The sequence below is a fragment of the Panulirus ornatus genome, chromosome 27 (assembly GCF_036320965.1).
Source record: "Panulirus ornatus isolate Po-2019 chromosome 27, ASM3632096v1, whole genome shotgun sequence".
In the NCBI taxonomy this organism is placed as follows: domain Eukaryota; kingdom Metazoa; phylum Arthropoda; class Malacostraca; order Decapoda; family Palinuridae; genus Panulirus; species Panulirus ornatus.
The window spans coordinates 10687396-10700543 of record NC_092250.1 but is presented as its reverse complement, the minus strand read 5'-3'; the positions used below and the strand labels follow the sequence as shown (position 1 = coordinate 10700543).

Below are 13148 nucleotides of genomic sequence, written 5' to 3'. Positions count from 1 at the left end.
CATGTGACCAAACCATTTCAAAACGCCTTCTTCTGCTCTCTCAACCACACTCAATTTATTACCACACATCTCTCTCACCCTTTCATTACTTACTCGATCAATTCACCTCACACCACATAATGCCCTGAAACATCTCACTTCCAACATATCCATCCTCCTCCGCACAACCCTATCTATACTCCATGCCTTACAGCCATATAACATTGTTGAAACCACTATTCTTTGAAACATACTCATTTTTGCTCTCGGAGATAACGTTCTCGCTTTCCGCACATTCTTCAACGCTCCCAGAACCTTCGGCCCATCCCCAACTCTGTGATTCACTACCGCTTCCATGGTTCCATCTGCTGCCGAATCCACTCCCACATATCTAAAACACTTAACTTCCTCCAGTTTTTTTCCAGTCAAACTTATTTCCCAATTGACTTGTCCCTAATCTTATTCACATTTACCCTCAGCTTTCTTCTTTCACACACTTTACCAAACTCAGTCACCAACTTCTGCAGTTTCTCACCCGAATCAGCCACCAGCGCTCTATCATCAGCGAACAACAACTGACTCACTTCCAAAGCCCTCTCATCTACAACAGACTGCATACTTGCCCCTCTCTCAAAAACACTTGCTATCATTCACCTTCCTAACAACCCCATCTATAAACATTTTAAAAACCCATGGAGACATAACACGTCCTTGCCGGAAACCGACATTCAATGGGAACTAATCACTTTCCTCTCTTCCTACTCGTATATATGCCTTACATCCCCGATAAATACTTTTCACTGCTTCTAGCAATTTACCTCCAACACCATATACTCTTAATACCTTCCACAGAACATCTCTATCAACTCTATCATATGCCTTCTCAAGATCTTGAATGCTAAATAGAAATCCATTTGTTTTTCTAAGTATTTCTCACATACATTCTTCAAAGCAAACACCTGATCCACACATCCTCTACCATATCTGAAACCACACTGGTCTTCCCCATTTTGATGCTCTGTACATGCCTTCACCCTCTCAATCAATACCTTCCCATATAATTTCCCAGGAATACTCGACAAATTTATACATTTGTAATTTAAACACTCACTTTTATCACCTTTATCTTCGTACAAGGGCAGTCTGCATTCACTCCGCCAATCCTCAGCACCTCACCATGAATCGTACATACAATGAATATCTTCACCAACTAGTCAAAAACACCGTCACCCTCTTTTAAGATAAATTCTAATGCAATACCATCGAAACCCGCCGCCTTGCCGGCTTTCATCTCCCGCAAAGCCTTCACTACCTCTTCTCTGTTTACTAAATCATTCTCCTTGACCCTCTCACTTTGCACACCACCTCGACCAAAACACCCTATATCTGCCAATCTATCATTAAACACATTCAACAGACCTTCAAAATACTTACTCCATCTCCCTCTCATTTCACCACTACTTAATACTGCCTTACCATTCGTCCCTTCACCGACGTTCCCATTTGTTTTCTTGTCTTACGCACTATATTCACCTCCGTCCAAACATCTTTTTTATTCTCTTCCAAAATTACTGGTACTCTCTCACTCCAATTCTTATTTGCCCTCTTTTCACCTCTTGCAACTTTATCTTGACCTCTTGCCTCTTTGTTTAATACATCTCCCAGTCATTTGCACTATTTCCATCCAAAAATCTTCCAAATGCCCCTCTCTTCTCTTTCACTAACAATCTGACTTCTTCATCCCACCACTCACTACCCTTTCTAATCTTCCCATCTCCCACTTTTTCATGGCACAAGTATCTTTTGCGCAAGCCATCACTGCTTCCCTAAATACATCCCATTCCTCCCCCAATCCCCTTATGCCTTTGGTCTCACCTTTTTCCATTCCTGGTACTTCCTCACACAAGTCTTCTTTCCAAGCTTACTTACTCTCACCACTCTCTTCACGCCAACATTCTCTCTTCTTTTCTGAAAACCTCTACATATCTTCACCTTCGCCTCCCCCAGATAATGATCAGACATCCCTCCACTTGCCTTTCTCAGCACATTAACATCCAAAAGTCTCTTTTTTCGCGCTCCTATCAATTAAGACGGAATCTAATAACACTCTCTGTCCATCCCTCCTACGTGCATACGTATACTTTTCTATATATCTCTTTATAAAGAGGTAATCCCAATCACCAGTCATATATATATATATATATATATATATATATATATATATATATATATATATATATATATATATATCTTTCTTTTTTCTTTCGTACTATTCGCCATTTCCCGCATTAGCGAGGTAGCGTTAAGAACAGAGGACTGGGCCTTTGAGGAAATATCCTCACCTGGCGCCCTTCTCTGTTCCTTCTTTTGGAAAATTAAAAAAAAAATGAGAGGGGAGTATTTCCAGCCCCCCGCTCCCTTCCCTTTTAGTCGCCTTCTACGAAACGCAGGGAATACGTGGGAAGTATTCTTTCTCCCCTATCCCCAGGGATAATATATATATGTATATATATATATATATATATATATATATATATATATATATATATATATATATATATATATATATATATATATATATGTATAACTGGTGATTGGGAATACCTGTTTATAAAGAGATATATAGAAAAGTATACGTATGCAAGTAGGAGAGATGGACAGAGAGCGTTATTAGATTCCGTCTTAATTGATAGGAGCGCGAAAAAAGAGACTTTTGGATGTTAATGTGGATTGAATTCTTTCTCCCCTATCCTCCCTGGGGATAGGGGAGAAAGAATACTTCCCACGTATTCCCTGCGTGTCGTAGAAGGCGACTAAAAGGGAAGGGAGCGGGGGGCTGGAAATCCTCCCCTCTCATTTTTTTTTTTTTTTTTTTTTTCCAAAAGAAGGAACAGAGAGGGGGGCCAGGTGAGGATATTCCCTCAAGGGCCCAGTCCTCTGTTCTTGACGCTACCTCGCTAATGCGGGAAGTGGCAATAGTATGAAAGGTATATATATATATATATATATATATATATATATATATATATATATATATATATATATATATATATATACATATATATATATATATATATATATATATATATATATATATATTTTTTTTTTTTTTTTTTGCTTTGTCGCTGTCTCCCGCATTAGCGAGGTAGCGCAATGAAACAGACGAAAGAAGTGGCCCGGCCCACCACCATACACATGTATATACATACGTCCACACACGCAAATATACATACCTACACAGCCTTCCATGGTTTACCCCAGACGCTTCACATGCCTTGATTCAATCCACTGACAGCACGTCAACACCGGTATACCACATCGCTCCAATTCACTCTATTCCTTGCCCTCCTTACACCCTCCTGCATGTTCAGGCCCCGATCACACAAAATCTTTTTCACTCCATCTTTCCACCTCCAATTTGGTCTCCCTCTTCTCCTCGTTCCCTCCACCTCCGACACATATATCCTCTTGGTCAATCTTTCCTCACTCATCCTCTCCATGTGCCCAAACCATTTCAAAACACCCTCTTCTGCTCTCTCAACCACGCTCTTTTTATTTCCACACATCTCTCTTACCCTTACGTTACTTACTCGATCAAACCACCTCACACCACACATTGTCCTCAAACATCTCATTTCCAGCACATCCATCCTCCTGCGCACAAATCTATCCATAGCCCACGCCTCGCAACCATACAACATTGTTGGAACCACTATTCCTTCAAACATACCCATTTTTGCTTTCCGAGATAATGTTCTCGACTTCCACACATTCTTCAAGGCTCCCAGAATTTTCGCCCCCTCCCCCACCTTATGATCCACTTCAGCTCCCATGGTTCCATCCGCTGCCAGATCCCCTCCTAGATATCTAAAACACTTCACTTCCTCCAGTTTTTCTCCATTCAAACTCACCTCCCAATAGACTTGACCCTCAACCGTACTGTACCTAATAACCTTGCTCTTATTCACATTTACTCTTAACTTTCTTCTTTCACACACTTTACCAAACTCAGTCACCAGCTTCTGCAGTTTCTCACATGAATCAGCCACCAGCCCTGTATCATCAGCGAACAACAACTGACTCACTTCCCAAGCTCTCTCATCCCCAACAGACTTCATACTTGCCCCTGTTTCCAAAACTCTTGCATTCACCTCCCTAACAACCCCATCCATAAACAAATTAAACAACCATGGAGACATCACACAACCCTGCCGCAAACCTACATTCACTGAGAACCAATCACTTTCCTCTCTTCCTACACGTACACATGCCTTACATCCTCGATAAAAACTTTTCACTGCTTCTAACAACTTGCCTCCCATACCATATATTCTTAATACCTTCCACAGAGCATCTCTATCAACTCTATCATATGCCTTCTCCAGATCCATAAATGCTACATTCAAATCCATTTGCTTTTCAAAGTATTTCTCACATACATTCTTCAAAGCAAACACCTGATCCACACATCCTCTACCACTTCTGAAACCACACTGCTCTTCCCCAATCTGATGCTCTGTACATGCCTTCACCCTCTCAATCAATACCCTCCCATATAATTTACCAGGAATACTCAACAAACTTATACCTCTGTAATTTGAGCACTCACTCTTTTCCCCTTTGCCTTTGTAGAATGGCACCATGCACGCATTCCGCCAATCCTCAGGCACCTCACCATGAGTCATACATACATTAAATAACCTTACCAATCAGTCAACAATACAGTCACCCCCTTTTTTAATAAATTCCACTGCAATACCATCCAAACCCGCTGCCTTGCCGGCTTTCATCTTCCGCAAAGCTTTTACTACCTCTTCTCTATTTACCAAATCATATATATATATATATATATATATATATATATATATATATCCCTGGGGATAGGGGAGAAAGAATACTTCCGACGTATTCCCTGCGTGTCGTAGAAGGCGACTAAGAGGGAAGGGAGCGGGGGGCTGGAAATCCTCCCCTCTCATTTTTTTTTTCAATTTTCCAAAAGAGGGAACAGAGAAGGGGGCCAGGTGAGGATATTCCCTCTAAGGCCCAGTCCTTTGTTCTTAACGCTACCTTGCTAATGCGGGAAATGGTGAATAGTATGAAAAAAAAAATATATATGCACATATATATATATATATATATATATATATATATATATATATATATATATATATATATATATATATATATATATATATATATATGTGTGATGTCTCCATGGTTGTTTAATTTGTTTATGGATGGGGTTGTTAGGGAGGTAAATGCAAGAGTTTTGGAAAGAGGGGCAAGTATGAAGTCTGTTGGGGATGAGAGAGCTTGGGAAGTGAGTCAGTTGTTGTTCGCTGATGATACAGCCCTGGTGGCTGATTCATGTGAGAAACTGCAGAAGCTGGTGACTGAGTTTGGTAAAGTGTGTGGAAGAAGAAAGTTAAGAGTAAATGTGAATAAGAGCAAGGTTATTAGGTACAGTAGGGTTGAGGGTCAAGTCAATTGGGAGGTGAGTTTGAATGGAGAAAAACTGGAGGAAGTGAAGTGTTTTAGATATCTGGGAGTGGATTTGGCAGCGGATGGAACCATGGAAGCGGAAGTGGATCATAGGGTGGGGGAGGGGGCGAAAATTCTGGAGGCCTTGAAGAATGTGTGGAAGTCGAGAACATTATCTCGGAAAGCAAAAATGGGTATGTTTGAAGGAATAGTGGTTCCAACAATGTTGTATGGTTGCGAGGCGTGGGCTATGGATAGAGTTGTGCGCAGGAGGATGGATGTGCTGGAAATGAGATGTTTGAGGACAATGTGTGGTGTGAGGTGGTTTGATCGAGTGAGTAACGTAAGGGTAAGAGAGATGTGTGGAAATAAAAAGAGCGTGGTTGAGAGAGCAGAAGAGGGTGTTTTGAAGTGGTTTGGACACATGGAGAGGATGAGTGAGGAAAGATTGACGAAGAGGATATATGTGTCGGAGGTGGAGGGAGCAAGGAGAAGAGGGAGACCAAATTGGAGGTGGAAAGATGGATTGAAAAAGATTTTGAGTGATCGGGGCCTGAACATGCAGGAGGGTGAAAGGAGGGCAAGGAATAGAGTGAATTGGAGCGATGTGGTATACCGGGGTTGACGTGCTGTCAGTGGATTGAATCAAGGCATGTGAAGCGTCTGGGGTAAACTATGGAAAGCTGTGTAGGTATGTATATTTGCGTGTGTGGACGTATGTATATACATGTGTATGGGGGGGGGGGGGGTGGGCCATTTCTTTCGTCTGTTTCCTTGCGCTACCTTGCAAACGCGGGAGACAGCGACAAAGTAAAAAAAAAAAAAAAAAAAATATATATATATATATATATATATATATATATATATATTTTTATATATATATATGTACAAAGAAATGGCTTCCACAATTTGTCCGACAGCTTCATACGCCCTGGTTAAGCCCATTAACATGTCATTCCCTGTAAACCACATTCCTCCAGTTCGCTCTATGTGTTGCACGTCCCGCACCCTCCTGCACGTTCAGGCCCATAACCTTCAAAGCATCTTTCACCTCAACCTTCCGGATCCACCTTGATTCCTAAAGTTTCTTTTCCTTTCACTTCTTATATGTATAATCCCTTAGTCCTCCTTTTCCTCACTCATTCTCTCAGTACGTCTAAACCATTTCAGCACACCCTTTTCAACTCTCTCATATGTCCTCTTACTACCATATCTTTCTCTTACCCTATAATTTCTTATTCGATCAACGCCTTCACACAACGTATTGTCTTCAAACATTTCATTTACAACATATTCACCTTCTCATTTAAATTTTTGTCGTAGGCCCACGCGTTGTATCCATACAGCACAAACGCAAGTGTACCATCAAATATACCCATTCTTCACATATTTCTGAATGCGACCAAGAACTTTACTCCTAATTCATCCTATGATTCATTTCAGCTCTCGTGGTTCCATTCGTTTCCATATCCACTCCCAGGTATCTAAAACAATCCACTTCTTTTAAGTACTCCTCATTTGAACTCACACTCCAGTTAACCCGTCTCTGTACACCTACAAACCTAACAACTTTGCTTTTATTCACGCTTACTCTCAATTCCCTTCCACAAATTCTTCCAAACTCATACAACAGCTTCTGCATTTTCCCACTTGAATCTGTCAACAGCGCCGTGTTCTCAGCAGAGAACTGTTTCTTCCTATGCCCCTCTTTCACCCTATGTATATATGTATGAATTGAATGCCAGGGTGACACCACACAGTCCTGACGTAGAATCATCCTCACCTAGAACAACTCCCACCCCTTTGTTCCTACTCCCACACATGTTTTACTCTCTAGATCACAACTCTTCACTGTTTCTATCAGCTTCACGCCCACATCATTTATTCTCAATGCCTCCCACGAATCATCTCTATAAACCCTATCATACGCTTGTCCAGATAAAAAAAAAATCACAAACACCTTCTTCTGTTAGAGAGGTGCAAGATATACACGCATACCATTAATTTTTCACAAGCTATTTAGTTTTATCATTTCACTGCGAGTTGTACATATGTAGTTGCAACACAGGGAATTGTTTTACTGGCTTACTGCACAAGTATTGTTTCGTCTTTTTGTAACATGTAAAGCGGACCTGCAGACGACACAAGGAAGATCAGAACGTTCGCTCAAACACGTGAGGGTTGTTGTCAGGCCCTGAGAAAAGCTTGACGCAGCACTAGCTTTGGGACACGCTGACCAGCCTCCTCACACCGTCCATTAGTGTGTGTCGTAATGTGTTATAAGACCATAATTCAGAGTACTATATATGCACGTACTTATTTTTCGAATAAAACTGTAAAGGCCGCCTGAAATTCATTAAGTATCACTGAATGAAGAAGTCGGCCCTAGGATACATTTCTGCTTCTTTAATCATTTACAGCACACATTCTTCAAGGCAAACATCTAAGCCATACATTCTTTACCACTCCTGCGTGACCCACCCTCCTAATTATCATCCTCCCATACAACTTAGCAGCTATTCTCAGAAAACTTATTCCTATATAATGTGGACAGTCACTTTCACCTTTCTCCCCTTTATGTGGCACTATACGGGTATTCCGCCAATCCTTAGGGACTTCGCTATGAGCCATACATACAATGGAAATCCTAATAAGTTAATCTACGACGCAATCATCCCCTTCCTTAAGGAATTCTCCTGCAATACCATCCACTTCAACTCGCTTTGCCGCACTTCATCTTACGCAAGGATTTCATTAACTCTTCTTGCCAAACTGCTTTCCATGACTCTCTCATTTCGAATACAGAGCTCTACCTCGAAAACATCCCACATCCGCCGCTCTATCACTGAACACATTAAACAACTCTTCAAAATATTCACTCCGTCTCCTCTTCACTTCATATCACTTCTGTATTTGTCCCCTTCACATATAATCCCACTCGCTCTCTTTAGTTTTTTTTTTTAATTATAACCCTCATCCAAAACATCTGATCACCTTGGAAATTTGCTGACCACTCCCTCAACCAAACTCTCATTTGCAACTACGCGGGAGATGAAAAGAGAAAGCGGCAAGAGGTCACACGGAGGATATAGGAGTTGAAAAAGAAGGCAGACTTCAGGGAGAAAGAGATGATCTGGATGGCTGCATCATCATCTTCCTCATACTTACGTACACGAACGATGATTGACATACACATGCACATGCCAAGAAAGTTCAGGTTACACGGATTTATGGACAAGCAAATGTTCTGCAGCTCATCAAGCAATGCTTACCTTTTCTCTTGCTGTTGGGTAAGTTCTGGTCGTCACGAGCCTCCATCAACAGATCAAGGAAGTCTCCACGTGTATGACCCTTCTCTCTGGCTGCAACTGTCTCGCGAACCACTTCCTCAAAAAAGTCCATCTCGGGAGGGTTAACACGAATTTTAAGACCTCTTAATAAACTTGGGAAGGTTAGAAAGACTATAAATTTCAAGAATCTCCACAAGAGACATAGAAAAGAAAGTTGCAGCCTTGTTTGGAAAATCTGCATTGACGTCTTCGAAAGAGTTACATTCAATTCCAAAGGCACAAGAGGCGATGGTGTCCATAGTGAACCGTCCGAAGTAGTCCTTCATATCAACGTATGGCTGTGTAGCTGCCTGTTTAAGCGAGAAAGACACGAGGACGTCGGCATTGTCACACACTAGAGGGAACATACCCCGTATCTTCCCCGAAGTAAATGCTGGCGTCATAATGGATCGTAGAAGTCTTCCACTCTTCTCCCGTCTTCATAGACAACATCTCATTCATTATCTTATCAGACTCGTGTTGCAGCTTCATTGTCCGACGGTCCACAAAGTGGTCGAAGTCCTTAACAAGAATATGCTTGATGAGGTCTGGGTCACCGATCATCAAGACTGGTCTGTGCATTTCATACGTCCCGCAGAAGGTTGACCCTCCATACTTGGTGTAGACCTTTATAAGATAAAGACAAAACAAAATATAAAGACAACCCAGATAACTGATGCACAGTAAAATCTATTACACATGAAAAGCAAGGAAAACCGAAGTAATCTCCATTAACTGAATGGTGACCAAGGATGGAATAATGTTATCATATATCAATAAAGTGAGAGGATATATAACCATTGGGGTTTAATACTCTGATACAGATTTAGGTGTTAGTCATGGAAATTAGAATGTTTGTGTATGCAATACAGTCTCGTTTTCCGTAGAACAGGACGGAAGTCAAAACCAGGTCAAAAACCACATAAAAAACTTTGACCACTTCCCTTTAGATTCAATCCTCAGGCTGGCTCTTGGTCTTGTTCATTCATAGTCATCGACAGCCAAAAAAAATGAGAGAGAGCTGACGAAATTTTCCAGTTTCTCAGGGGCTTATATCCCTTGTTACAACCCACGTCCTATAGATCCAATTTTGATGGCCAACAACGGGATACAAATATTTCCTATACGATATACAATACTTAGACCAAAGCCAGCACGTCATTACAAGAACTACGTCATCGACGACGTCATCATATCAAGCACCACCCTATGTCTCCTAGGTGAGGTGGACCCCGAACGCATCGCACCCTGCTGGCATCGCTACACACGCTGATCACCTGACAGACCTAACAACGTCGGGTTGCCAACATTCAGGGAGTCTTCCTTCACAAACAGGATAACTGTGTGTAAGAGTTTATAAACACGCTACCAACATCGTGTTAAAAGGGGAATACAGTACGCCAAGCGTTAGCGGGAAGCAAAATTCCTTCAGACGATGACTTGATTAGAGAAACTAAGATAACTGATGGATTATAAGGACGGAGACACTCGGTGGCTGTGAAAACGGAACTTTAAACAAGGCTGTAGAAAGATTTCATCAAATTTGACAAGAGGGAAGATGCAACAGCAGTAGTTTTGGAGATGTTACTGATAGAAGCTAGTAATGAGGAAAAATTATTACCGCTATATATCTGTATAAGAGTGACAGCTCAGGAAACGGATCAAAGCTGGCATTACTGGGCACGATATGCTTAAATCTTGACAGGTTAGGGACTTTCACTGAATCCCATGGTTGCCTTTGGTACCGAATACACTTCCACCATAAGTGAGAGAAGAGGTCTTATACGAAGGGGCTGTCATGTCAGGGACCCCATATTCTCATCTAAAATCTCAGATATGCATATGTTAAAATCATAATACCTACTGTAAATGTTTCCTTCTGGCCTTTCAACCCACTTATACTCTTACTATTCCAAAGGACACAGCAACCAATATACCCTATCCTAACCTCAGATTTACCCTGCATTCGTATCCTTCCCAACAATGCTCTCCACCACAAATGTTTTCACCAAGTAAATGGGACACTACAAACCTCCCAGTCCTATACTTGGCAGATTATCCGTCTGCACGTGGTGAAACGTAAACCCATACAACAAAGTCCTTGCAGAAATAATGTTCTTTCTACAGAAAGACCGCAACAAGCTTCAAGCACACGGTAGTCACAGGAGGTCTACAAGACCGATAAAGAAAGGAAAGCACCACCTCCCAATTGGGTCCATGCAGATGCTGACTACTCTTGTACAAATCAGTGAACCAAACCACACCATAACGCAGCGGGGAGTTCCAAATCAGACTCAAATTCCATCAGCGTAGAGTTGCATCAACAACAGACTGACATCGGACAGCTAGGTTCTTTTAATTTTGTAAAAGCCCTGTGAGTTGGTAGAAAATCAATGTGCGAAAGATGAGAGTTAGAGCTTAACCCTGTGTGCGTCCACATGGTCGTAATTTGTAGCAAAACTCAATGGAATGTCTGTTAAAGTCTATACAGACATTGGACCAAAAACCATCATGACTGAACTGAAATATACCAAAAGATTACCAAATGGATCACGCAAGAATGTGATTACATATCATAAAACTAGGGTTTCTGAGCATCCTTTGAGGATAATAAGTCATGTGTCGCGTAGATGACATTTACCAAACAAGATCATAAATATGAAGTGCTTCATAATGGAACTGTTGAAATTTAAAGAATGTATGGGTTTTAGTTTTATGCGAGATTTTAAAGTGGAAACTAAACCTCAAGAATTAATCATAATCGTTCAGGGATGTAATGTTCCTGTGTTAATCTATACAATAAATTGTTGAGAATTATATTGCCCATCGAACTTCTCTAGATTTTCCCTCCTGTACAACCAGAGAAAAAACAAGTACCTCAAGGTAATTCATATCTAATGTGTTACTTACCCACTGTCGTAAATGTGAAGCAAGAGTTAAAACATAAGTAGTTATGATCAACATAAGACACTAAAAGGAGACACTCATGACATAAAGACGTTTGCAAATAGGATAACGAAATAAGTGACATTTGCTAATGCCGGACAAGTGAACGCGAAGAAGAATAAGAAGAATCTCTATAGAACCCAAACTCCGTGAGACGGAACATGGAATTTTCTCTTTCAACCTGGCCAGTAGACCGACACAGGACCTTTTCTTGTCCATAGGACATTATCCAGTTGACTTGTCCATATTCCAAGCATCTGTCACAGGAGTTGCAAGTCAACAGAGAAGATACAGTCTGTCTGAATCAAGTCACCTCCTCGAAACAGTCTCCTACGCTCCAAAACTAATGTTGCAGTTAATGTAGAACGAATGCAGTATACACCAGAATTGCTGAATATATAGAATAATTATAGTAATCCTTTAGCTTTAAAGGGGAAACCATTAGGATTAACTCATATTTCCCCTTCCATACCTTTACATCCTATGAATATCCCTGCTTTACGTCTATCACATTCCCAACGACAGGCAGCTGATGAATGTTCAGAATATATATTCAACCTAATAGCTCCCCGTGGAACACCCCACTTATCTTGGGGATTAGTGATAAGACTATAAACAGTTTAATAAAGCTACCGTCCCATATTGATTCCTAGTACCCGACCCCACAGACCTTCTCCAGAATCTATGAGGTAATATCTTCCTCCTTAGATTTGTTACACGGATTTTGGCAAATACCTCTGGATGACGCTTTCACTAACTACGTGCGGCACTCTTATAAAGAACTGGGATTTACTAGGATGCATTTTGCATTAAGATCTTCGACCATGACCTTTTCAAGGTTCATGACAATGATATCTGGAAGACAAACCCTCAAGGTCTACTTTCATGACACTGCAGTAATTAGTAAGGATGATCCAGCTCATTTGAGAAATTTACAGGAAGTCTTGAAGAAGTTTACCGCTGACGAATCTAAGGGCAACTCTGTTCAAATGAAACTTCTAAAATACAAGATTAAATCGCCTTGGACAAGTACTGAACGTGAGAGGAGTTTCCTCAGATTATGAGAAAGTAGAGACAGTGGCATAATTCACCACACCTTGAAGCACTGATGAGATCCGATCATTTATAGCAATAGCTGGTTATTGTGGATGTTTCGTGCAGGATTTCAGTCTTCACCCCCCTAACCTATTACAGAGGAAAGATACACTTTTTCTTCTGTACAACAATATGCGATGGTCACATTTAACCAGGCACTCATTTCTGCACCTATCTATCTCGGTGTTCGCTGATCTTCAGCAATCATTTTTTTCATCAACTGATGCAAGTGCCAAGGGAACTGGAGTAGCATTCATACAGGGAATAGCAAGACGCTCACATCCATAACATACGGCAACTGAACTTTATACGAAGCAG

General features: G+C 41.0%; 1 pseudogene; it reads right to left on the bottom strand.

The window, feature by feature from the left end:
• The window catches only part of LOC139757577 (cytochrome P450 3A41-like), a 79729-nt pseudogene that overhangs the window by 55480 nt on the left and 11101 nt on the right, over window positions 1-13148 (bottom strand).